This window comes from Delphinapterus leucas, chromosome 8 (assembly GCF_059928025.1).
Source record: "Delphinapterus leucas isolate spDelLeu-1000000601 "Yukka" chromosome 8, BTC_Dleu_Yukka2, whole genome shotgun sequence".
Lineage (NCBI taxonomy): Eukaryota > Metazoa > Chordata > Mammalia > Artiodactyla > Monodontidae > Delphinapterus > Delphinapterus leucas.
Window position 1 is genome coordinate 114,615,444 of NC_143136.1, and position 25,606 is coordinate 114,641,049.

General features: G+C 42.1%; 2 pseudogenes; both read left to right on the forward strand.

Moving 5' to 3' along the window:
* Positions 1-8,385: 8,385 nt before the first annotated feature.
* On the forward strand, positions 8,386-13,566 carry LOC149748622 (protein TASOR 2 pseudogene; annotated as a pseudogene).
* A 3,656-nt stretch (positions 13,567-17,222) lies between these two features.
* Positions 17,223-25,606, forward strand: part of LOC149748623 (protein TASOR 2 pseudogene) — a 29,341-nt pseudogene continuing 20,957 nt past the window's right edge.

Consider the following 25,606-nt stretch of genomic DNA (forward strand, 5'->3'; position numbering starts at 1 on the left):
TTGTTATTGAACAACAAGAGCTGGGAGTTGGTTTTATCATAGTCTCCCCGTCAGTAGGACTTAAGGTCCTCACAGAAGCACTTCCCTCTGTCTGGACTACTTGTCTCCTTCCCCCTGATCAGATGATGTTGATCGCCCCCCAAGCCAGAACCAGGAATTGCCTGCTGGGGCAAAAAATATTGCTCCTGCAGTCTGTAAATAGATATACAGTATATCTGTGGTATTAGAATTTCAGAGGGCAGTTAGGAAACAAAGTCTAGAAAGGCTGTCTTTGGTGGGGGTAGATAATGAATAAAATTGGAGGAGAAGTGCTGGTCTAGCCACTTACCCATAGCTGTCAGGTGTCAGTTTAAATATCACTTTATTTATTCCCATCACCACTCTTCTTCCTTCAATGAGGACCCCTAGGCTTTTCACCAATATAATTTAAATATTTATTTTTATAATTATTTAATGCCTGCCTTTCTTGTATTCTACTGCATCCCTACTGCTTAACAATGTCAGGCACCTAAAAAATAATAAATGCTTGCTGAGCAAATAAATAAATTAAAGTAAATGAGTCATTTCTTTTTGTCACATGAGGAAATTTTCCTCATTGTTTTATAATCACACTGTGTATGTTTAAATATGATTTGTATATAGTATTTATAAAGCTACAACCAATCCAAAAAAATTTTTTAATTGATGTTTTTAAATTGTATTCAGCTACTCAAAGCAGAGAACTACTGGCATTACCTGTTTGGAATAAGCAAAATATTACCAGTTATAATAACATAATGGCGATAGCTGCTTGCATTTTTCAAGCATTTACTACATTGATATTCTGCTAGGCACAATTGATTTCACAGCCCTTAATAGGTATTTTTATTGTGACCATTTCAAAGATGAGGAAACTGAAACTTAAACTTGCCCAAGGTCAAACAGCTGAGTCTGAGCTGGCTTCCAGCTCTGTTCCCACACTGCCTCCCTCCGTATGCAGGAGCTCTGCCTTTATTCTTATTTTTAGGTGTACACTACCACCTGAATAAGAAACATTAGTTCCTGTACCATTTGGGGCTGAACAGCACAGGATTTCTTTTTGAGTAAACATTGGATTGTTGTGTTCAATGCTCACAGCCTCCTCTAGTTCGTTAAGACACTTTTCTATTTCTGGTCACTCAGAAATGTTCAGTGCTGTGGTTATTTGTTTTAAATTGAGTGACTCTTCGCTTAGCAGACTTAAAAAGTTCTTTTTCTTAGATTTCATAATAGCCTGTTACAAATCGTTCTGACTTCTGCCTTTCCAAATTCTTGAAATAATGAAGTTGTCTAGAAAACTGCTGCTTTATCGTGAACTGTTAGCAGTACATAAGAACTTTGTCATGTTTTATTTTTCCTTTTACTATCTAAATGAACTGCAGAGAAAGGAATTTTTATTTTAATGGCTAGCCACATTTTCCCATTTATTTTTATTTGCCATTCTTTTCCTGATACCTGCTCAAGTATAAACGTATTCAGCTAGGTGTTTCTTAATTTTGCAGTTACTTTTTCGTTAAAAAGAATGGTATACTTCAGTTTAGTAGGCACCAAAGGTCTTTATTATCTGTGGGTTTTTTATTACTGATAAATTACATTTTCTAGGATTTTATTACCTATTTCTCAGTGACCTGACCTTTTCTCTTTTTTCCTGTACTCTTTTCCTTTAGGTTATTGAGTTGCTGAAAAATTAGCATTTCAGTCAGAGAGTGAACCAGGGAGAGGAAGTAAAATACAGACTAGTCAGTCTAGTTACATAATATTAAAAAATTGCATTTGCTAGAGAAGGTGATGAAATATATAGCAGTAGTTACCATGAGAGTTGGGGGTTACTTAGGGTTTACTTTCTTTTAGTTCAACTGGTTTGTGTTGTAACTCTAGTTTCTTCCAGTTTTATTGAGATATTATATAATTGACATACAGCACTATATAAGTTTAGGGTTTACCAGCATAAAGATTTGACTTACATACATTATGAAACAACTACCACAGTAATTCTAGTGAACATCCATCATATCATATAGATACAAAATTAAAGAAAATAGAAAAAACATTTTTTCCCTTGTGATGAGAACTATTAGTATTTCCCTTCTTTTTCCTTCTTTGGCTGCGTTGGGTCCTCGTTGCTGCAGGCTTTCTCTAGTTGCGGCTAGCGGGGGCTACTCTTCATTGCAGTGCACGTGCTTCTCATTGTGGTAGCTTCTATTGTTGCAGAGCACTGGCTCTAGGCACGCGGGCTTCGGTAGTTGTGGCATGCAAGCTCAGTAGTTGTGGCTCGCAGTCTCTAGAGCGCAGACTCAGTAGTTGTGGTGCACGGGCTTTGTTGCTCCATGGCATGTGGGATCTTCCCAGACCAGAGCTCGAACCCGTGTACCCTGCAAAGGCAGGTGGATTCTCAACCACTGCGCCACCAGGGAAGTCCCAGTATTTACTTTCTTAACTTTCATATGTAACGTCAGCAGTGTTAATTATTTTTTATTATGTTGTACATTACATCTTTAGTACTTATTTATCCTATAACTGAAAGTTTGCACCTGTGACTACCTTCTTAAGAGAATTTGAAGTAGGTCATATAAGGTACAGATTAGATACATTTTAAAAGCAGAAGATGAGAATAGAAAAGTAATTCTGCCAACTCTAAATGCCGGTGCATTGAGCCCACGCTGGGCTCCTGGTCAGATGAGATGGAGCTGCAGGCGGGCCTGCCTTCTTCATTCTCACCTGGTGATCCCATCTGAGTGACTCTTTTTTGGTTCTGTGTGTGCGTGTTTTCATATATATGGAGATAATATATGTTCATTAAGTGCATCCATAAGTCTTCTATTAATTGCTATTTAGATTACCATTTGAAACACTGTATCATATTTAACCATCCTGTAATTTTGTAATCTAAAGCGTTTTTTCCTGCATGTTTTTGAAAAAACAAGAACTTTGGGTTTTTAATACATGTGTATATATTTTAGGGCTGAAAGACTTGAAAGTTGAAGATGACATCTCATTGAAGGTGGTACCTATTTTACCTGCCCTTAATTGTGCCCTGCTGGAAGCAAAGAAATCATTTTCTGAAAAAGGAATCTGTCCAAACACATTAGTAAAGCATAATCTCCAAGAACTGTACAAGGTGGACAAAAGTCCTTCATTGACTGCTGCTTCTCAGGATGGAATTAAAGAGACTGCATTCTTTGGCAAAGTGTCCAGTGGTTTTGACTTGACTCCTCCAGCTGAAAAGTGCCCTTTACAGTCTTTAACTCAGTTGAGATCTTATTCTTCAAATCCTAATGGGTACATTTTGGAAGTATCTACTGCACTAGACTTATTGGCAGGCTGTCCTCAGTCTCCATGTATTTCAGATGGAATTTGTGACGCTGGATTTTCTTTAGTTATGACTCCAAATGCTGAATTTCACGACTCAGCGACAGAAGTAAGAAAAGAAACAGAAACACAAAAGAATTCTGAAGAGATGTTTAAAGCAAGGCAGGGAGCTCTGGTCCCATTAAGTCCCGCATCAAATCTGAGAGTTCAGCGTAAGAGAAAAGCAGGCACGCTGCCCGTGGTACAGAGTAAAAGGGTGAAGTTGTGCCATCCCTTTCCCAGAAGAACTCGTGGTGGAGCAAAGAAGCGTCCAGACTCTCGCACAACTCTCAAGTTCCGTCAGAAAAGAGAAAACGGTAAGCATGGTCTGTATGGATTTTCAGCTGAGCAATTAGTAATAACTGTTGTGTGTTAACCCTGTTCCTGTGTGACCATCCTGGACTGTAGCTTGACAGTGTCCGTTAGCTCTCTCCAGGTGATCTGTGTGCATGCTAAAGTTGGAGAAGCGCTAATCTAGATAACATGAAAATCAAGAAATAGGACAAAAGCCCACCCACCAAAAGCTTGTATTTCACTTGTAAAACTGCTCAAATCATCACTCAGTTATTTACTTACCTGTCTAAGAAGTACGGTATTTCAGATGGAATTTATTGATGCTGGATTTTCTTTAGTTATGACTCCAGGTGCTGAATTTCACGACTCAGCGGCAGAAGTAAGAAAAGAAACAGAAACACAAAAGAATTCTGAAGAGATGTTTAAAGCAAGGCAGGGAGCTCTGGTCCCATTAAGTCCGGCATCAAATCTGAGAGTTCAGCGTAAGAGAAAAGCAGGCACGCTGCCCGTGGTACAGAGTAAAAGGGTGAAGTTGTGCCGTCCCTTTCCCAGAAGAACTCGTGGTGGAGCAAAGAAGCGTCCAGACTCTCGCACAACTCTCAAGTTCCGTCAGAAAAGAGAAAACGGTAAGCATGGTCTGTATGGATTTTCAGATGAGCAATTAGTAATAACTGTTGTGTGTTAACCCTGTTCCTGTGTGACCATCCTGGACTGTAGCTTGACAGTGTCCGTTAGCTCTCTCCAGGTGATCTGTGTGCATGCTAAAGTTGGAGAAGCGCTAATCTAGATAACATGAAAATCAAGAAATAGGACAAAAGCCCACCCACCAAAAGCTTGTATTTCACTTGTAAAACTGCTCAGATCATCACTCAGTTATTTACTTACCTGTCCAAGAAATAAGGTATTTCAGATGGAATTTGTGATGCTGGATTTTCTTTAGTTATGACTCCAGGTGCTGAATTTCACAACTCAGCGGCAGAAGTAAGAAAAGAAACAGAAACACAAAAGAATTCTGAAGAGATGTTTAAAACAAGGCAGGGAACTCTGGTCCCATTAAGTCCCGCATCAAATCTGAGAGTTCAGCGTAAGAGAAAAGCAGGCACGCTGCCCGTGGTACAGAGTAAAAGGGTGAAGTTGTGCCGTCCCTTTCCCAGAAGAACTCGTGGTGGAGCAAAGAAGCGTCCAGACTCTCGCACAACTCTCAAGTTCCGTCAGAAAAGAGAAAACGGTAAGCATGGTCTGTATGGATTTTCAGCTGAGCAATTAGTAATAACTGTTGTGTGTTAACCCTGTTCCTGTGTGACCATCCTGGACTGTAGCTTGACAGTGTCCGTTAGCTCTCTCCAGGTGATCTGTGTGCATGCTAAAGTTGGAGAAGCGCTAATCTAGATGACATGAAAATCAAGAAATAGGACAAAAGCCCACCCACCAAAAGCTTGTATTTCACTTGTAAAACTGCTCAAATCATCACTCAGTTATTTACTTACCTGTCCAAGAAATAAGGTATTTCAGATGGAATTTGTGATGCTGGATTTTCTTTAGTTATGACTCCAGGTGCTGAATTTCACAACTCAGCGGCAGAAGTAAGAAAAGAAACAGAAACACAAAAGAATTCTGAAGAGATGTTTAAAACAAGGCAGGGAACTCTGGTCCCATTAAGTCCCGCATCAAATCTGAGAGTTCAGCGTAAGAGAAAAGCAGGCACGCTGCCCGTGGTACAGAGTAAAAGGGTGAAGTTGTGCCGTCCCTTTCCCAGAAGAACTCGTGGTGGAGCAAAGAAGCGTCCAGACTCTCGCACAACTCTCAAGTTCCGTCAGAAAAGAGAAAACGGTAAGCATGGTCTGTATGGATTTTCAGATGAGCAATTAGTAATAACTGTTGTGTGTTAACCCTGTTCCTGTGTGACCATCCTGGACTGTAGCTTGACAGTGTCCGTTAGCTCTCTCCAGGTGATCTGTGTGCATGCTAAAGTTGGAGAAGCGCTAATCTAGATGACATGAAAATCAAGAAATAGGACAAAAGCCCACCCACCAAAAGCTTGTATTTCACTTGTAAAACTGCTCAAATCATCACTCAGTTATTTACTTACCTGTCTAAGAAATAAGGTCATTCATTTTCTGAACTGTCCTCGGACAAATTCGAGTGGAAGAAGAGGATCTGCTAAAATCAGGCACACTAAGAACAGATGGCAAAAACTGATAAGTGATAGCCTGAACATGTTTAAAGAGGGGGGAAAGTGCCTGGACTCTCCCAGAACTAGAGCATCCTGGGGCAGAATTTCTAATCCTTTGTGTGTTTTAAAAGTGGTCGTCTGGATCCTACTACAGACCTACTGAAACAAGGTCCAGTGGCCTCGAGACATATATATTGAAACAGTTCCTCAAGTGGTTTTGTTGCCCCCTGAAAACTGAGAGAGAATCAGCGTCCAGAGCCATTTAATGTTAGTCAAATGCACTTCAGTGAACAGAGCACGACAAATAACACAATTTTGGCTTAGAGTCATCTCAGATTATGTGTGGTGTATTTTGTTTAAAACTAGGGAACTTATGCTCTATGACCCCTTAGCGAAGAGGTGAGCAGACTTGGGCCAAAGGGTCCCTCAGGCATTACCTGTTGTCTCTGTACTTCACTGTGCTGGCACAGGTGGGCGGCTGTGACTGAGGTCTGGCCCTTCACAGAAAAAATTTGCCAACCCTATCTATAGTATTTTGAATTTTAAAATTCTGATGCCTAAAGAAGAAACACTGGAGGTGTGTGGATCCCCAGGATCCTAGATAATTAAGATTTTACCCTGTGGTTTAACAAGTAGTTATTTCTGGCCAATTATAGTTTGAGAAATTGTGTGTGTGTGTGTGTGTTTAGGAGGGTGGTAGAAAGAACGGCAGTATGAAGCAGCAACTCACACTTTACATTTCCTCACAAATTCCAGGCCAACCATATTGGGTTTCTCTCTATATGAACCATTTTAAAGGTATTAAATAAATTACCTATAATTCAACATATATGTTGTCACTGTTTCTCAAGTGTGCTAATTTCATCCACTATAAGAAATATGTTTTAGGGATGTCCCTGGCAGTACAGTGGTTACAACTCCACACTTCCAGTGCACAGGGCACGGGTTTGATCCCTGGTCAGGGAACTAAGACACAACATGCCACAGAGTGTGGCCAAAAAATGAACAACAACAACGATGTGATTAAACCAGCCAAGATGACTAAATATAATACCACAAAAGCTCAAAAAAAAATAGAAAAGAAATACATTGTATATTGTAGTCCAGTACACACAAATTCATACATTACTGAAACAGAAATTTCAGGAAGCATTTACCCTAACTATGTGTAATACAATCTGATATCTTCTGTTTCATTTAACAAAGAATTCTGGTTGCAGCCCATTAAGTTTATTTTATAATACACCCATGGGTTATTGCATGCAGCTTGAGAAACATGTCATTGAGTGATGCAAATAAGCAGGGCAGTCCGTGCAGGGTCACCTGTTTCGTGTTTCTCCTTTTCCTCGCAGGACCTAGGTTGTGAGAGATGTTCCCCTCCCGCCCGTGCAGATGTTACGCTTCCCCTAGTCTTGATCATCTCATCTTATTTTCTTTCTCTTCTTAATTTAGTCTTAACAGTTTTCCTGCTTGACTTATATTTTGCCTTTTTTTATGCTAAAAATTTTAGAAATTGTAACCAGTATAAAATCAGAAGTCTTACTCTAAAAACAAAACTGCTGCTTTATTGCCTTTGATAGTTTAGTAGGGAAGAAAATAATTAGACCCAGGGAAATGTACAACATTAAGAGAGTCTAAAAGCTTTTTTAAAAAACCGTTTATTTTTCTAACCTTCAAAAGAATAAAATGAAACTGGTCTCTTTTCTACATTTCACTAATAACCATCACATTCTGAAACTGTTTAATATGTTTTCTGTTCTCAATCAATTAGAAATAGTATTTTCCATATAACGTGATTTTAAAATATTTGCAAACATTCACACGTGTGATTATTTTATATCGTCAATGGGGAAAACGTTTTCACAGGGAACATTTATTAACATTTTTTTTAAACTCTTAAAGGATTGAAACACTTTCTGCGTGTGATACAAGCAGGTTGTTAATAGTTTTTTCTCCTCATGTGCCCCCACCTTTAGTTCTTTCCTTCCTTCCCTGCGAGAAGTAAAGCTGAGCATTTTGTAAGAGAAATGAGCAATTATAATAGATTTATAGGAAGTTAAATCAGAAGAGGACTTTCTTCAATGTACCTTCCTCTGTCTTCTCTTAAGAGATGATTTTTCAGGCAGTGTTAAAGCTTTGATATTTAGGTGTAGTGAAGGAAAATATGTAAGATGGCTCTTTGTGAACCTACAGTCTCTTCTCTACAGTGTGATCATGGTTTTAACCATATGGCTTTATGGGAGCTGTGTCGCTTTTGTGTAAATTGAATTATCCGTCACCCTGTGCTGTGAACTAGCATGTTCAGCCTTACCTGCCACATCAGTCAGCAAAGATTATGGAATCTTTTTTAAAAATTAAGTCATGCCTTGTTTCTATAAAGTTATTACTCTGATATTTTTCTCCTAATCCTAATTAGGGATATAGACCAACACTTAGCAAGTTCAAAAATCTTTTAATGAAATACCCCAAATTTTATATTTTATTCCCCATTATTAAAGTTTCCCCCCAAAACAAATCAAAGGAAAGCTATGCTGATAAATATGTGCGCCCCCTACCCCTTAGAAAACGGTGTCTTTTCTGCATAAGGTGCTGAAGTGCTGACTGCACAGTTTGTACAGACAACCAAATTGGATTGGAAAAACCAAGAAGCTCCTATTTCTAAAGATGTTCCAGGGTCAACGAATGCTAAAAGGGCAAGGAAACGAGAGACATCTCCAGTCAAAACTGTTCCAAGGGCTGAGCCACCTGTGAAGAATTCTCCACAAAAACAGAGGGAAAATATAGTAAAAGGCAATCAGAATCCCAGAATCAGAAAGCAGCCACAACCTGGTAAGAAGTCCTCTTCCTGTAAATTTCAGCACCGTAATACAGACTAATCGAGATTATAAAGTAGTATATTGAAACAGTATAAGATCAGTTGAAATCTGTCACGTTCTTGTGGTCTTCTTTAGTTCAGACACTGACAGGACAAGTAACTTGGTTTCCCATTGTGAATAAATAAGAAAGTGCCAAGATTCATACCTTCACTAAATAGACCCTACTTTTCATTCTGCAGAAAGCCTGAACATGAACTGTTTAGCAGAGTTAAAGTATAAATGGCCTTTTTTAATGACTAAATTCACAAGCAGGTAGCATCTGGCAGTATTTTTCTGGACCATAATCAGTTATAGAAGATATTATAAGTTTGTCCAGAGGGAACTGTAAAGACATGGTTCAAAGCAGTCAGTAATCTCGAATCCTGTATTTCACTTGTATTTTTTCTTGTTTTTTTTCGGTACGTGGGCCTCTCACTGCTGTGGCCTCTCCCGTTGCGGAGCACAGGCTCCAGACGCGCAGGCTCAGCAGCCGTGGCTCACGGGCCCAGCCGCTCCGCGGCATGTGGGATCTTCCCGGACCGGGCCACGAACCCGTGTCCCCTGCATCGGCAGGCGGACTCTCAACCACTGCGCCACCAGGGAAGCCCCTGTACTTGGTTTCAAAAGGCATTAAATTAATTTTAAAAGCAGTTTTACTTTTCTACTTCTACTTGTGCGGAAGTGAATAACCAAGTCTCCTTCTGTGAGCCAGCAGCTGACTGCTGGTTCCGTGTTCCACCTGCTGGAACCTCCTCGTTGCTGGCACGTTCCCTCATCACCGCGGACCTCACTTTTCTCCCAGCTCCATGTCCCTCTTCATACCCGTCTCTCTGAGTAGAGTGCAGCTCCACCAAGCTGCAAAATCTATACATTTTACAGTATCTTCGGTATTGAGTCCTACTGTGTTGTATGTGTGGTGGTGTTTTTTGTTTAGAAAAACCTTCATTTCCTCATATCTCTGTATTTCCATCAGTTTTCTGTCTAATCTCATGATTCTACTTTCTCTCATCTACCTTTAGGTTTTTTAAAAGCCTCAAATTTAGTGGAATTCAGGGAAAGAAACTCTTGTTTTGTTGGGGTGATGGTATTATGGATGAGCTTGGTTTTTTCTTTCCTCATTGTTTAAAAAAATTTTTTCGGCCACACCTTGCAGCATGTGGGATCTCGGTTCCCTGACCAGGGATCGAACCCACACTGCCTGCATTGGAAGCGCAGAGTCTTAACCACTGGACCACAGGGAAGTCCCTTTCCTCAGTTTCGCTAATGTTGTTTATGGCTGAAGATTTTTCTGAAAGCTCCTCAGTCATATCACCGTACAGCCTGTAGAGAGTCATACCCAACACAGCCTCTCTGCTTGTCTCCCCAGGCAGTTACGAGGTGGTCTTACCCACGGGTGCACATTTCTCTCCTGCCGTTTCCCAATGCGTGCCTTCCCTGCCAGGCACATGGTGCCACCCACACGAACCACGCCTGTTGTCACTCCTGTGCAGTCCCCTCTGCTCAGCTAAGTCCACCCGGAGTCATTTCCTGATGCTCTGATCTGCACTCATTTCTCCTTTTTTTTCCATTTCTTTTTTGGGTTTTTGAGAACGTTAAAGAGTTAATTCATACTATTTTCCAATCATCTGGTGTGTCTTGGTCCTGTCTTTCCAATTAGTTTGTAAACAGGATGAGTATAGATACATACATAATGCATTGTATTCCCAGCCTTGTCATTAGAATTCCTTGTGCTGAATTGGCTTCTATATACTTGTAGGCTAATCGATTAGTGGGAGGAGGTGTGCAACTGGGCATTGGCAGAAAAGTGAGCCCAGAAAATGAAAAGTTTCCAGAATGGGTATTCAGAAATAGGGCGATTTGTATTGCAAGTGTCTGTATATATTGTGCAGCCACATTCCAAGTTAAAATTTTAAGATTACCACCTTTTAAATAATGTGTTAATTTTTTCTTTTATTTCTTAATCACCCATGCTAATCCACTTCATTTCTTTTACTTGAAATATCAGAGTTTAAGAAGGCTCAATCATTTTGTTACTGAAACTAATGGTTTTCTGTCCTTTTTAAAGTTTTCAATATAGTTTTTATTTACTGAACTCTTTAATTTTTTATAATTTATTTGGCATCATTTTATCTATATTTCTTAAAAGAGATAGATGATCAGTATTGTATTTTTAATTAATTGAAAACCTCTAGCAAGTCAGTTATTAAATGATTTACCTGAAATGACACATATGAAAATGAACCCTTTTTCTTGACTCAATACAGTGTTCTCTAGATTCGACCTTCCTCATAGTGATACTCAGTGTAAGAACCATAGTATTTAAGGATAGAATGAACTTAGTGTCAGTAAACACATCAGATCCTAAAATGAATGTGTTTCCAGTACACCCGGAGGGTTCACGAGACAGCCCTCTTTGGGCCACTTTCTCGTACCTCACCCCGTTGGGCTTTGATATTTTAAATAAAAACTGGGCAGTGGTTGATTAATTTTACCCTCCTCACCATACACACACTCTTGTCATTCTGTTTGATGACCTCATAGGCCAGAGTTTTCTCTGTAAATGTACTGTCATTGGGCTTTGCAGACAGGTTAGTAATTTATTTCAGACCTGCTACTGCTAATTATAAAGAGGAGCACAGTTGGCTTTTCTGTCCATCCAGCCACCTGCTACAGGGACTCACTGCCCAGTATTGTTGAGAACTTTGTCCTTCATGATAATCACATTTTAAAAGGCTGAATCAAAGTCCTGAGAAGGCAAGTAAACCACCTGAGAATGTTAGTTTTCTGACCGAATGCCAGTGGGTAGATTTGAGTACCTGCTGTAAGGAGAATTATCAGTAGATGAGGAGATTTGCTTTTTTGCAGATAGAATAGAGAGGAAATGTTTTTAATGCAGAAACTGAAGTTTTAAAACTTGAAATTAATTGGCGATTCTGAATATTCTTACTTTTCTCATTTTTTATTTGTATCGTAACGTATTATAATTAAACATCAGTACGGTTAAAAATCATCTCTATTTTGAACTTAGGTGGTTTCTCTAATAACTTGCCAAGGGAAATGATTTCTAAGAAAGTACATTAACCTTCTATGATATACACTTTAAACTTAGAAATTCTTAGATTCTCACTAGATTGTAAGCTCTCTGAGGGCAGGAGTCTTGTTTTCTTGTTTTTGTTTTTTTCTCTTTGTATATTTCTTTAGCTGAGCAGTATGCCTTGTGTGTAGGTCAGTACATGCAGGTTTTTTTTTTGTTTTTTTTTTTTTTTTTTTGCGGTACGCGGGCCTCTCACTGTTGTGGCCTCTTCCGTTGCGGAGCACAGGCTCCGGACGCGCAGGCTCAGCGGCCACGGCTCACGGGCCCAGCCGCTCCGTGGCATGTGGGATCTTCCTGGACCGGGGCACGAACCCGTATGTCCTGCATCGGCAGGCAGACTCTTAACCACTGCGCCACCAGGGAAGCCTGAGTACATGCAGTTTTGAAGGGTGATTTCTTTTTAAATTAATATGCACATTCCTTAAGACTTGTTCCTTGGTAAATACATTATAATACATCAGGAAGTTGGACAAGACCTCACTCTGGTAATAAAAATTTAACATACAATTTATGCAACATATCAAGAGGTTTTTCTTGAATATGTTGACTTAACTGTTGATTTTCACTGAACCATAGGAATATGACAAAGAATTAATTCTATGGAAATCAAGTGTTATGTGTCTTTTTTTCTTTTATGCTGAAGCCAAAGGAAAAACTTCTTCACAGCTTCAATCAGAAATTTCAGATGGTCGAGAAGATGTTATTAGCATAAGTACAGCTCAACCAGAAAATATCACAGTGGCTCCAGAAGACCCACCTGAAAACTCCATTGTCAACTGTGACTCCCAGGCCCTAAATATGTTGGCTGATCTTGCATTAAGCGCTGCTACCTCTACCACACCATCCTCTGAGCCCAGAAACTTGCCCTGCTCCTCTGAATTGCCACAGAACGATGTTTTGCTTTCTAAAGAACATTCTTTGCGTGGTACATCAGACCATGAATATCATAGAAGAGTTAAAAGTCAAAAAGGTGGACCGTCATCCAAGCCCTCCTCTGATAAGAGTAATCTGACATCAGACCCCACGGTCAGCCAGGAGGAAGAAAGCTTGGTTGCTGGCATTCAGGCCCCTGCAGAAGCCCAGTCAGCACTGCCCGAGGAAACCCTAGAAAGTTCCGACGCAAGCCAAAGCTCTGTCATTGCTGTGGAGCGTTCCTATGCCCTGCTCCTTGCAGAACATTCAAAGAAGCATCTACAGCAGAGAGGGGCCCCAGGCCCTGCGTTTGCCAAGAATGGCACAAAAGGCCCTGAAGCGGGAACCCCAGTGGGGGAAGTGATGCCATTTCGGCATCAGCAGGTCACCTCCCCACTGCAGCAGCTTTCCGAGGCCCCAGCGCTCAGGCGCAGGAGCGGGGTGCTGCCCTCCAGCCTGCAGGACTTCTGCCGCTCTCGTACCGTATTCAGCTGTGACGGCTCCTTTAAGGTCACTTTCGTATGGGAAGCAGATTACGTGTTCAGCTTAGACGGCAAGTAAGTATACCAACAACCCCCTGGAGAAGACTGTAGTCAGAGCACTACACGGGTGAGTGGGAGTGACCCTGGATGAAAGTGGATGAACTTTTCTGTTGAGATAAATGTAGCGAGAAGGGATACTTGTGCTAAACTCTGGGGAGGGAGAAGGAAGTGTGTAAAATCCAGTAACTTGGGAATAATACCAAGCAGATTCACTGTAATTATTTGTTATATCAACTTCATTTTTATTTTACTCATTGTTTCATGTTCATGTAATTTTTAAAATAAAAATGAACACAAAAACTAAGGTTAATAATTAAGGCACTTACTTATAAGATAATCAACTAAAACAGTCATTTTCAATGATTTTGGTTTCTTCTTTCTTTAAAATCTCAGGCCTTGGAATACTGATTTACCAGATACCATGGAAGAAGTGAAGCTTTTACTTCATATGTGGGTAGCTCTGTTTTATAGCAATCAAAACAAAGTCATACAATCATCCCGAAAAGTAGTAGAACACAGCAACCCAGCAAAATACGTGTGCATAAATAGCACGTTAGAATCGTTTGAATTCAGTGAAATTGAAGAGTCCTCTGGTGTGGAAAGGTGCTCCGTAGACCCTCTGTTGGAGACTAATGAGGCTCCCAGAGGTCCTACTGCCAAAGTGTCCTTCCCAATCACTGACCCCCTGCTTCCTTTCATGAAACCACCGCCTGTGAGAGGCTTGGAGCTTTGGGTGCAGAATGAACAGAAAGAAATGTTTGCAACAGCAGGTCATCCAGAGACCCCAGAAAGCCAGAATTTCATCTATTCCTGTAATAATGAGGTAGGTAAAGCTGAATACTGTAAATGCTGGTGTTATTTTTGAAGAAATATTTTTTGTACGTAAAATCACATTCATAACAAGGCATTGGTTTCTTTTAGGAAAGTGGATTCTCTAGCTATGTAAAGGATTAGAATGCCAGAAACTTAGTTTACAAAGTCTGGATTGTCTGCAGGTGGAGCTTATCTACCATCCTGATTGAAGAAACAAAAGGAGGAAAAAAATCGTAGGCCTCAGATGATCTGGGAGCCAACCATAATTATGTAGCTTTTTAGTTGTATGATTTGGGGCAAATTACTTGTTCTCTGAGCTTATTATCTTTTAAAAGAGGTGAATAATACTTATTCTGTTTACCTATAATAGTGTTTATGGATCAAATGCAGTAATAATAAATATAAAAAATCTTTGATAAACCTTAAAGGAAACTAAAATTGAATATATTAAAAAATATTTTTAAAAACAAATCCTGAGGGCTTCCCTGGTGGCGCAGTGGTTGAGAGTCCGCCTGCCGATGCAGGGGACACGGGTTCGTGCCCCGGTCTGGGAAGATCCCACATGCCGCGGAGCGGCTGGGCCCGTGAGCCGTGGCCGCTGAGGCTGCGCGTCCGGAGCCTGTGCTCCGCAACGGGAGAGGCCACAACAGTGACAGGCCCGCGTACCACCAAAACAGAAAACAAATCCTGAGACAGTAAATAAAATGCCAGACCTCTCATAGTCTGCAGATAACTGTTTGTAAATATGAAAAATACACTTTGTTTCATTTCACTGTTCTCAACTGATAGGACGGATAATCGAATTTTTTTTTTTTTTTTTTTTTTTTTTTTTTTTGCGGTATGCGGGCCTCTCACTGTTGTGGCCTCTTCCTTTGCGGAGCACAGGCTCCAGATGCGCGGGTTCAGCGGCCACGGCTCACGGGCCCAGCCGCTCCGTGGCATGTGGGATCTTCCCGTACTGGGGCACGAACCTATATTCCCTGCATCGGCAGGCAGGCTCTTAACCACTGCGCCACCAGGGAAGCCTGATAATCGAATTTTAATTGGAGCAAATTAAAAAGTTGTATCAAGATTCTAAGTAAATGGATTGACAAAATACCTGCCTTTTTAAGCTTTCAGAGCAGATTTATTACAGAATAATTTTACATGGGTTTGGGCACCTTCAGTGCCTGTGTTAACATTGAGTTTCTGTACCTGGGCTTCCGTGGGGATTTGCAGGTCCAGGGGTGAGCCTCAGAGGGTCTGTGAGTGTCTGCAGATGCTCATCTTCATCAGAATGAAGACTGGTGGAACGCTGTGGGCCAGAGACTGGTCTGAGCCCTTCACTCGCATTAGCTCAGTTAATTCTCACACGGCCGGGTGAGGTAAGGACCGTGCCACCCATCTTATAGGTGAGAAGACTGAGGATGGAGAAGTACAGAATGGCCTGGAGGCACATAGTAAATTGTCCGGCCAAGACTCAGATCTGGACACTCTAGCTGTTTCTCAGTGTCTAATTCTGTGGATGTATTTATGTATATATATGCACATATGTGTGTTTATATGTGTACACATAAAATATATGTTACGTGTGTATGCGTTCTTTTTCTGAGGATGGGGTTCATAAATTTCATCTTATTCTCAAAGAGATACATAAAATCACTACCTTAGAATAAGAAAGTATTTATGTTTAGTCAGGCAGATTTTAATTATTACATATATATTTATACACACACTAGTTTCTTATAAAGTATTTTCGGTCGTGGTAATATATATTAACTTACTTTAGTAATGTCCAATTAGGAATGATTTTCTTGCAAACATGAAAGAGTATTAAGTAGAAAGTAGAATGTTAAAATTAACGATTCCTAACACTTTCTATAGCATATACTTAGAAATATGTTTCCGTCATCTTCTTGAATACTGTACCCATACTTTAAAGGTGCACACACCTTTAAATCCTGTACCACTCCCTATTCTAGGGCAAACTAGGATTATCAAAGTTTTCATTTCACTAAGAGCACAGGCATGGTGAGATTCTCGACTATGGCCCAACATTATCAGCCACAGTACGATTGGGAGGGTCATAGAACTGTTCTCAGAATGAGTGTGCCATCAAGAGTTTTCTACGCTTTGTATCTGGCCAGTCGTGTCCCCTTAAAACCAAGTCTCAGCTCCTCCCTGCCAATTGCTCAGGTCAGTGTCTTTCTTTGACTAAGGCAGAAATGTTTTTAACAAGAGATTTGAAACACAGGTCCTGACTTACAACACGACTGCTTCAAAATCTGGCAGGAAATCTGTGGCCGTAGTGTTCCAGAGCTACAGGTGTAGGTCAACTGTATGGTCAATCCACTTTACCATATTCTGAACAAGACCATTCTTCAGCCTTTAAAAAAAAGAAGAAAAGAAACAGCCTTTTTATGAGGTTATCAAAATTGTCCAGAGGTATTTCTGTTACTGTTTATGCTAAATCCTTTCTGGTACTGTTTAAATCAGTCCTTTTAGTTGAGTTTATTAATGCAAGCTGCACTGTGTTTTCTGCTGCTTTGTTGAATAGGGAGGTATTAAAATGAGAGAGAGATTATGTCCAGTTATAAGCTAAGAAGACAGCTAAGGGGTAAGGGACTTTTATTTAACAGGATAGAGATTGATACCTTGGGAAAGCTGCTTATCAGTGTATTCTGAGTACAAGAGATAATAATTAGTGTTTCCTCATGGGAACATTCCAGATGACAGTGCATTTATAGTCTAATTGAAAGCTGGTGTTTAAAATAAGTTATTCTTTGCTTTAAAGATTATCTTTTAATCTTACTAAAAATAATTTAAATTAATTGAGCACTTTTTCCTCTACTGCTGCATTTCTGAATTAAGTGATGCTATTTAGCAAACAGTCTGCATTTTCAAGTCTTTAAATTGCCAGTGGTCTAGCCACTTTTCTTCCCAAAAGTCCATTAAAAATAAAACAAAAAAAACAAGGCTGTGCAACTAAGAAAGTTTTGGAGTTCTCGTGTGTGTGTATTTAGATAAAACAAATTCCTATTTGGGGGGTATTTTAAGCCTAAGAAGAGAGGGATTTGCTTGATCTCTACCCTATGAAGATTCAAAAGAACAGAGCAAACTAAAATTGATCTTTGTCTGTTCTGTTCTTCACATATGTAAATGCTTGAAAAAAAGATCTATTTGGCCCTTGATTTTTTAAATTAATTTATTTCTTTTGCTTTTATCATTTCAGATAATTGGGGGGAAAGCCGAACAAGAGTCATCAGATAAACTAGAGACCTCTAATCTGGTGCTTTCTAGCATTGGAAGTACCCAAACTAATGGATCTTCTATTCCTGCTGAAGATAAAACCTTTGAGCCACTTGATGGCACACAGGTGACATCTTATAATGATACTGTCACACAGTCCACATTCGCCAGGACTTACGATGGGATCAGCAATCCGTCAATGATTTTTCAAAAGTCTGTGTACAGCACCCTTGAAAGCAAAGTTGATGTTTTTCATGCAAAAATGCAAACAAAAACAGGTGCTTTGCAGGGCTTTATCCAGCATAGCAGCCTTATAATCAAAGAATGTCAGTCATCCTTGGAAGGGGAGGATGATACGGAGTATGTAGTGATTAATCTGGAACGAGTTACATTCAGTTTTGAAAAAAATGCCTATGCACCGATACAGACAGAAGTTGTAAACAGAGCTGATAAACCTACACCCTTTAATGTGGAGTTGATTAAACAAGTATCACCTGCTACAAGCCTTAGACATCCTGTGTCCGCATTTGAAAAGACACAGGGTCTTAGGGACGTTCCCTCTCTGGCAATGTCAGGACAACAAGGCGCTAAGTACCTTTGTGCCTTCTCAGTGAGTAGAGAGATACTTGCTAAAGAAATGTGTTCATTACAGAAAGGGCAGGCTGTTGCAGGCTCACCATCGCCGTCTGATAATTGCCTTGTAACAGAGGCATTATCACTAGTTAAAAGTTCTAGTTATTTGTTACCCAGAGAAGAAATGAAGCTCTCTCAAGAATGTTTTCCGTCGACCCAGAGTCTCTTCAGCATCTCTTCGGAAGACACTGTAGAGTCGTCCCAGCTTGAAGAAGTAGTCTCATCGTCAGCTTCTGATCCCTTGGAAGAAAAAGATTCACTTGACTGCATCCCATCAGTGAGGAATGCTTCGGATGGCTCTTCAGAACTAAAGAATGACAAGAGTGGTCTAAACAGTGAACACATGAGTTTTGAAACATTTAATTCTGCATTTACCAAACAAACCAGCCTATCTGTGAATAGAGAGGAAGTCAGCCTCGAGTTATCAGAGGAGGATTCTGACCTTGACCTCACTCTCACCATATCACCGCCCACGAGTCCCTGGGAAGAAGCATCCGCTGGTGAGATGGAGCAGCAGCAGGAGGCCCCGTTACCCTGCTTAGAGCTTCAGGAGACAGCGGAAGAAATAATTGAGCCTGAAGAGGTGCCTGATGTGAACTCTGCTGATCACACGTCAATGAAACCACGAGAAAGTGAGAGAAAAGGTGATAACTTACAGACAGTGGCTTTCATACTTTCGAAAGAAACCTGTGCCCTTGAGGTTGCAGAGGAAGTTCAAGTTGGTTCAGACTTCTCCTTCAGTTGTTTTTTTTTGTTTGTTTGTTTTTTGTTTGTTTTTGTTTTTGTTTTTGTTTTTTCCCTCCTTCAGTTCTTTAATTAAAGAAGTGTCACCAGCTTCTAGTCCTGACTGCCAGGTACCAGGTGAAGAAGCACAGCCAGCTTGGGCTGTATTTCCAAGTAGTTTTAAACTCTGTGATGCACACTATGAGAAAACTGACAGATCCTCCCAGGTTGAAACAGTAGATTTGGCCATAACAGAAAAAGAAAATTCTTTTGTTGGTCCCACCCATCCAGTGGGACAAGATAACTTAACTCAGATATAGAAGGAAAAATACCAAAATTTAATAACGATGATATTTTGTGGGATTTTAATTTTATTCTTTATGTTTTCCCTGTATTTTCTACAGTCGGAATGACTACTTTTACAGGCAGAAAAAAATAATAATGATTAGTTTTGTTTTTTTTTTAAATCAAAGTAAGAAATCAGCCAGGTTATTACAATTCATTGTCCAACTTCTTACCTCGCCTCAGCCATGTAAAACGGGGGTTGACCGAGACTTGGAAGAACCACCCAGACTGGCAGTGGCAGCATGGCTGTGTGAATGAAATGCAATGACTTTTCTCCGGTAACTTGCGGAGAAGACCTAATAAAAGCATCTTGAATAAGGTCATTACCCCTTCAAAGGAGGAGGAAGGCTGTGTCATAGCCTGACATGCCTATTTCTAGTACTCGCCTTTGTGTGAGAACAGCATGACTGGATTATCAGCAAAAGAATCTTAGGAAAAGGCCCTGCCAATAAGGAGTCAAAGTCATGTGAAAGGGTCAGAGGAAGAAAGACCAAGGACTCAGTGTGGGAGGGACTTCCCAGACATACTGTACAACAGACAGAAAATAGGCACCTTCCTCACCGTCATGAGGAGTAATTCACATCCTGTGACATTGCTTTCTGTCCTTGATTATCTCAAATACAAGAAAATATTATCAATCAGCCTTTCTGAAAAGTACCAATACCAATGATCCACATTTCCTTTTCCTTCATTTGTCTGTTAACAGTGTTGATGTAAACCTTCCTGAAATAGAAGCCAGCACATTTCTTAAAATATTTTTTTGATGAGTGGTGCTCCCCACTTTCCCTTTCCTATTATTTCCCATGCCTCTCACAAGAAAAAGAAAAGAATTCAAAATTTTTTCCCCAATTGATCATGCTTTGGTTAGCGGGGGAGTTTTAAAGCTACCTTTCCCAATTTGGGTTATTTCCATAACAAACAAAAAGAACTATATTGCCAGTATTACTAAGAACATGCATAAAAGGATGCTTAATCCGTTTCGATAAGCTATTCACAGGCATAAAGAAACATTCAGAGAGGTTAGTCATTGTCATGAGAAGCTCAGGAAAACTATCACTTTCAAATGCAGTATTTAGGACACACTCCCGTGCATTGAGTCATCCCTCCAGCATTTGCAGAGCTGCCACTGACTAAGCAGAGGGGGTTGGCCGAAGGAGCTAGCCTTGTGTGACATGCCAGCCCAGGCCTGCCGATGAAAAGCATGTAGAAGGACATCGTGGAAAATTCCTAGGTCCTGAAATCCCAGCGCCAAGTAAGGGGAAGTTGCAGAGGTTGCAGTGCGGGTGCACAAGAAGGAAGGCTACAGAAGTACAGCACAGAAAGACTTCCAGGGCCCACGCTGCCAAAATGAGGCGTGGAGAACATTGATTTGCAGAGCAGCAGGACCGATGCCTTTCGAGATAGGGTACAGTGTTTCTGGATGCTGATGGAGCCTCTTGAAAGGTAGATCAATTTCTGGGGTCCCTTTTAGGGAGACTCTCACCCCGGGCAGGCTGCTGACCATCACCGCTGACCTGAGCACAGCTATATACAGAAGGATGACACCAGGAAGCCTAGGTCTGTGCCTTTGGAAAGAAAAGCATCACACTCAGAGAGTCTGGGGAGCTTTTATTGATATTAAGCAACAGATTCACAGGTGTCAATATAATATAGAAGCCAAACTTCATTTAAAGTCTATAACTGTAGGAAAGCTTATATATGACTTCCAGATCCTCACAAATCCATTTGTTTCAGAAAAGATTCTAAAGAAGAAGTCTGGAAAATCCTTAATTAAATTTTGGGATTTAGATGATGATGGGATACAGAATAAAGGAGGTCTCACAGATCTTTGGGGTTGATCGGAGGAAGGCCACATGGAGGAAGTGACTTAGGAATTTTCTTGTGAAAGTGTTGGAAACATACCAGCAGAGAGGTCTGAAGACAGTGAGGCTGTCCACAGCAGGCACGGGCTGGAATGCCCACAGGCGGCAGGTCAGTCTGCTTCATGCGCGGGTCTGGAGAAGAGCAGATCTGCTCAGAGCCAACCTTGGAATGAAGACCCCTGGCTGCTCTGGGTTGGCCTAGGGGATGTTCTGAGTATGACTACATTTCCTTTCTGAAGCAGAATCTGCCCTATTCCAGGAACCTAGGGTCTCTCAGAGATAAGGTTGTTCAAGAGAGACAGTAGCCTCCTGGGGATGCCTGGGATTAGGGAGTTCGGTCAGTGTGCCTCAATCTTTAAACTCATATTTGCATGGGTATTAAGTTTGTCCAAAAGGTGGGGATCAGAAGTTGTACAAAATGAATGATCTGCAATGCTCATTAAAAGGTACAGAGAGATGGAATTCCCTGGCAGTCCAGTGGTTAGGACTCTGCAATTTCACTGCTGAGGGACCGGGTTCAATCCCTGGTCGGGGAACTAAGGTCCCACAAGCCACGCGGCATGGCCAAAAAATAGGTAAATAAATAAATAAATAATTTTAAAATAATAATAATAAAATCATTGAAGAGCAATCCGCCTCTTCTTTGGTGGAGTCTGAGAGCACACAGGAATGCTGGTCAAGCCTGGAGGTTGTGCTGAGAACTTAAAAAAAAAGAAAAATGATACAGGGAGAAAAAGGAAAGATATGACAGAGGAAAGCATCTGAAAGAATAGATAAAATAGATTGAGCTAGAATAACAGGATTTAGTTTACTCTTTAAATTGAAGGCAAGCAATTAGCAATGAAGGGTAAATTTTCTAGTCCTTTCTACTCATACATTCAAAAGATGTAGAGTAATCAAAAATGCATGATATGTTCTCTGTTGTAGTTATCAGAGAGAACCAACCCCCGCACACACATTAAATCAGAATAAAGAAAAAAATGCTTCTGTGTGCAGGGAAAAAGAAAAAAAGGTCAATGCCAAGCAGAACAGGGTTACCTGGTGGTCCCAGAGGGGAACCTTTACCATGGCCCATAATTCAAGGTGGCTGATACAGACTAAAGGGGTTTAATTCCAGTGGACCAACATTTAGTGAGCACCTACTAAGCCTAAGGGCTGGAGACTGTGGAAACACAAAGATGAATAAGAAGACACTCCTCCCTTCTCAAGTTCACAGCCATCTTTTGGGAACCAGATCAGAACAGGAATAAGAAAGATATAAGTGAATCCAGTCTTTAGACATGTAATAAACCAACCTTAAAAATGCCAAACCGTTTGTTCAGAAGAACAGCAGTCTGTTCAAATGTAAGCCAAAGGCCGTAAGCTCTAAGGCCTGGCCAGTCTGCCAAATAGACATCACTTGTGATTTTAGGGATTCTGTGTTAAAAACATCAAATCACAACCCCTCTTAGTCCCCTGGAAACTCATAATCCACTGTTCAGCCTCGCTGAAGGTTTTCAGTATCTTGAGCAAGTCGTAATGTCTGAGTGCAGGCTCTGGAGTAAAGCCTGGATTCAAACTATGGCTCCCCTATCTGTTAACTGTGTCCTTGAGTAAGCATCTTCCCCTCTCAGTGCCTCAGTTACCTTATCTGTAAAATGGATACCTTCATCACAATATTGTTGAGAGAATTAAGTGACCGAACACTTGGAAAGCATTTAGAAGCATTTCTGGCACATAGTTAGCACTGAATAAATGTTAGCAACTTTTACTGTAGAGGCCCCTGACTAGGAAGTTCTCACTAATCCTTATCAACCAACACCCAAATAGGAAAGAGCAAGAAGAGCTATAGGTTTAGGAGGCTGGAGGTGAAGAGAAGCGGGGTTAAAAGAGTAGCAGGCTTCCCTGGTGGCGCAGTGGTTGAGAGTCCGCCTGCCGATGCAGGGGACACGGGTTCGTGCCCTGGTCCGGGAAGATCCCACATGCCGCAGAGCGGCTAGGCCCGTAAGCCATGGCCGCTGAGCCTGTGCGTCCGGAGCCTGTGCTCCGCGGTATTATTCATCATAGCCAAGAACTGGAAATAATGCAAATGTCTATCAACAGTAAAATGGATAAAGAAAATGTGCTACACCCACCCCTACATATATAGCAATGAAAATGAAAGAATTGTGTACACAGAAACATGAGTCTCACAGTGTTACTCCAAAGAAACCAGGCACAAACCCATTCAGTTTATATAAAGTTCAAACCACAAGCAAAACTAAATGATAAAGTTTAGGGATGCATATTTAGGCAGCAAACCTACTAAGAAAGGAAAGGAAGAGATTACCATGGAAGTTAGATTCGTTGTTAGGTTTGATGGTAGGTAAGGGGAGTGGGTATTGATCCATAGGTGGCGCAAGAAGGAACTTCTGGGTTTTTGGCAATGTTCTATTTCTTTTTTTTTTTTTTTTTTTTTTGGTATGCGGGCCTCTCACCGTTGTGGCCTCTCCCGCTGCGGAGCACAGGCTCTAGTTTTAATGTTCTATTTCTTGACCAGGGTGGTGGTTTCATGAATATTTGCTTTGTGATAAGCCAGGGAGTTGTACATACTGGTTTTATGTACTTTGAAAACATCGGCTGTACCTCAGTCTCTGCTTCTACAGCCAACCTTCCTCAGTTCTTGAACACAATTTCATGTCTAGGACTTTTGTACTTACTTTGTCTTCTGCTTGGAAAGTTCTTCCTCCTCATCTTCCAAGAACTAATTTGGTCTGTTTTTATCACTGAGGTTTGACCTCAATGTCCCTTATTCAGTGAGACGTTGTAGCTCTGCCTTTTCTGCTCTGGCCTCCAGCCTCCAACCCCATCCTCAGCATTTCTGGCTTGTTTTCACTGCAGTTATTATTAAGTTCTGTTCTGGTGGTGGTGGTGGTGGTGTTACTTGTTACTGTTTGTCATCCACCTCTAGAATAAGCTCCACTCTGTGCAGGGTCCTTATCTGGCTTATTCATGACTGTAATCTTAGTGCCTAATTCAGCACCTGGCCACAGTAAACAATAAAAGATGCTACTGAATGAGTAAATTATTCTATTCCCATAGTGTGGCCCAGTGTCTGGCTCACGGTTAAGTGCATCACCTAGTATCTCTGATTGGTATAAGTAATGCTATTTGTGGTAACAGCATTGCTATAGTAATGCTATTCCCTTAACTCTGCATGGAATAGAAGCTTCTAGCGGTGTTTTCCTAGGGAACCCACCACATAAACAAATGTTACATGGATCAACGTGATTTCGTAAACGTCGCTTTTGGGCAAGACAAGACAAGCGACGCTGCGGCAGCTGTAGCAGGAGACTCAAGGAGGTAAATACTCCCAACGGTGAGGCGAAAGACGCGCGCCAACACATTCAACGCCGTCGTGGCCGCGCCTCCGCGGTTCTCCTTGCGCGCCTTCCGCTTCCGGTGACGCGTCAGCCCCGCGAGACGCCCAGCTCCGCCCGCCGGGCAACCGCGCCCGCCAGAATCCTTTGTCCAATCCCGGGCCCCGCCGCGGCCTCGCGCCTGCGTAGAGGAGAGAGGTGAGCGCCGCGTGGACGAGGGCCGCAGCTCGCGCCTGCGCGTCGGCTTCTCCCCAGCGATTGGCTCCTGCCTCCTAGGGACGCCACAGTTCAGTTTTCACTTTCTCTTCCCCCCACCTCCGCTTCCTGTGGGCGTGGGGTTTTACTTCCGGGTTCCAGCGTCAGTCACTGAGAAAGTCGACTTGTTACCTCAGGTGGAGCGGAGTTTCAGCGTTCGTGCCTTCCTATGACCCTCTGGGGCAGGAGCAGCGTTTGTTTGGCTGACGAGCGCGGCGAGGCCTGCAGGCTCCGAGCCTGGACGCCGGGTCCGCGTCACTCCCGCCAGCGCCTCGGAGCCGCCCCGCGACGCCCGGGCGGCTTTCTTGGCACAAGGGCGGAGAGGAAGGACTGTTTGCGACGTGGAGGGTCCCGCGCGCCGCTGACGAGCCTGTGCGAACGCGGGCCCTATGGAACCGGGAGGAGGGGAGTCGCTGCAAGGGGCGGCCCGAAGGCTCCCCGGCCCGGGGAGTTGGCCCGGGCGCGGCTGGTTGGCAGGGTCCGACGGGATCTGTCACGCTTGGCCTCGAGGGCCTGAGGGGAGGAAGCGCGTGTGGAGGCGCGGACAGCATTTTAGCATGGAGAGGAAACTGAACGCTTATCTTCGGTCCGCGGGGGCGGCGGCGGCGCACAGGACAGGTGAGACTGCCTCTCGTGGACGCCCACCCAGAGGGCAGGCGAGAGGAGCCCGTCCTCCGGGGCCGAGTGCCCGGCGTGGCCGCTCGGGTTGTGCGGGGTTCGTTGTTGTCATTTTATTTTTTAATGAAAAATTGAGTTCCAGTCGACTTTGCATGCTTCTCCTGGATGCTGAGTTGACTCACGCGTTCTTGCCTGGTAGCGCTGCTCTGGGTGGGAGGGGCGGGGGTCGGAGATTTTCAGAATCGCTTTTGCTTTGCTGCTTCGGCTCTGACTCCACCTGTGGCCGCTCTCAGCTGCTAACACACCGATCTGCACCTGTTTCTAGTCAGTCAGCGTCTTCCAGGTGTGTAAGGCGTCAGAATTCCTGTTTCCCCTTTCGGAGGCGGGAAGTGTAGGGCGGTTCAGCACTTCCTTTGAGTTGCCTGTGAGAGGACCGCTGCATCCTCGTGGACGTTGTTAAGAAGTGGCCAGCTGAAGCTTTCTTTGCTCCTTGGGTTGGGACTGGCAGTGAAGTACTTTTCTAAGGATTCTTGGTTAAGGCCGCACCTCCGCTTT